We start from the raw sequence: 2,500 nt of genomic DNA on the forward strand, positions 1-2,500 counted from the left end.
CCCACCAACGAAATGAGTGACATCAAACAAATGCTGAATCTACTATGCTCACATGTGATAGGCCGAGGGTCATGGTAAGATGAGCACAAGAACTCCACCATCCTCACACTACATCCACCCAAGTGGCATGACACAAATACTATCTTAAATGATAAACAAATCACATTTACACAATAAGTGTTTACGTTAATTGAAAAATCAAATTTTAATAGTTATTGTTGTGTTGTGAGTGTTTATCTCATTTTGAAGGTAAAGAAAAAACAGTTATGAAATATTTTTACGTTGCATGTTGGAATTTACAAGGATTGAAGTCCTCTGCTTTTGGCTAAAGAGCAGAAACCCAGACTTCCTTAAATAAATTGATGATGTTGATATTGTAGTACTACATGAAACATGGTGCAGAGGTGATGTTTCCACTGGCTGTCCACTAGGTTATAGGGAGATAATCGTACCATCCACCAAATTAAAAGGAGTCACACAGGGCAGAGACTCAGGGGGAATGCTAATATGGTATAAATCTGAACTAACTAATTCAATCGAATTGATCAAAACAGGAGAATTCTTTATCTGGCTAAAAATCAACAAGGAGGCTATCTTAACAGATAAAAACGTTTTCCTCTGTGCTACATACATTCCCCCCTCAGAGTCACCCTACTTCAATGAAGAGAGTTTCTCCATTCTAGAGGGGGAGATTAGTCACTTTCAGGCCCAAGGCAATGTGCTGGTCTGTGGAGACCTGAATGCTAGAACAGCAGAAGAACTAGACACTATTAACAGTCATGGGGAAAAACACCTACCGGGAAGCAACAACCTTTCCCTCCCCACATACCCCCCCCAGAAACTCCTGAAGCTCTGTCGAACACTGGATCTGTACGTAGTCAATGGTAGACTAAGAGGGGACTCTTTTGGTAGGTACACCTACAGCTCATCCCTTGGCAGCAGTACTGTAGACTACTTCATCACCAACCTCAACCCAGAGTCTCTCAGAGCCTTCACAGTCAGCCCACTAACACCTCTCTCAGACCACAGTAAAATCACAGTATATCTGAGAAGAGCAGAACCCAACCATGAAGCATCACGGCCCAATAAATTACATGGTACTAAACAGACCTATAGATGGAGTGCAAACAGTACATAAATCTACCAAAAAGCAATTAGTAGCCAAAAAACACAATATCTCCTGTACAACTTTTTAGCCTTAACATTCTCCTGCAGCAATGAAGGTGTAAATTTGGCCGTTTGGAACATAAACTTTATATTTGACAAATTAGCCTCCTTGGCTAATCTAAAGAAACATAAGAGCAAACCAAAAAGAATAGATAATGAAAAATGGTTTGATAATGATTGCAAAAATGTAAGAAAGTCATTGAGAAATATATCTAATCAAAAACAGAGACCCAGACAACAAAAATATACACCTTCAATATGGGGAAACCCTGAAGCAATACAAACACACCCTAAGAACAAAAAAGGAACAGCACATTAGAAAACAGCTGGATATAATTGAGGAATCCATTGAATCAAACCACTTCTGGGAGAATTTGAATAAATTAAACAAACCTCATAATGAGGAATTAGCTATCCAAAATGGGGATATGTGGAGAAATCACTTTGCAACCTCTACAGCAATATAACAAAGAGCACAGAACAACAAGTATATACAAGAAACATTACAAATCCTTGAATCAGCAGTCAAAGACTATCAGAATCCTGTGGATACCCCAATTACAGAACAATAATTATTGGAAAAACGTTGCACTCTCCAACCCAAAAAGGCCTGTGGTGCTGTTGGTATTATAAATGAAATGATCAAATATACAGACCACAAATTCAAATTGGCTATACTCAAACTCTTCAACATTATCCTAACTGCAGGTATTTCCCCCGATATTTGGAACCAAGGATTGATCACACCAATCTATAAAAATTGAGACAAATTTGACCCAAATAATTACAGAGGAATTTGCGTTAACAGCAACTTGGGGAAAATTCTCTGCAGTATCATAAACAGCAGACTACATAATTTCCTTGATTAACAAAATGTCCTAAGCAGAAGCCAGATTGGATTCTTTTTTTAATTATCGTACAACAGACCACATTTACACCCACCACACTCTAATTGACAAACAAGTAAACCAAAACAAAGGCAAAATCTACTTGTGTTTTGTAGACTTCAAGAAAGCATTTGATTAAATTTGGCACAAAGGTCTTTTTTTACAAACTAATAGAAAGTGGTATTGGAGGGAAACATATGATGTTATTAAATCAATGTACACTAAAAACAAATGTGCAGTTAAAATCGGCAACAAGCAAACAGACTTATTCTCTCAGGGACGTGGAGTGAAACAGGGCTGCCCAATAAGTACAACACTATTTAACATCTACATTAATGAATTGGCAAAAACTTTAGAAGAATCGTCAGCACCTGGTCTCACCCTACACAACACTGAAATCAAGTGTCTGCTGTATGCAGATGACCTGGTGCTACTGTCTCCCACTA

Source organism: Coregonus lavaretus (genome assembly GCF_964263955.1).
Source record: "Coregonus lavaretus genome assembly, contig: HAP1_SCAFFOLD_337, whole genome shotgun sequence".
NCBI classification, from domain to species: domain Eukaryota; kingdom Metazoa; phylum Chordata; class Actinopteri; order Salmoniformes; family Salmonidae; genus Coregonus; species Coregonus lavaretus.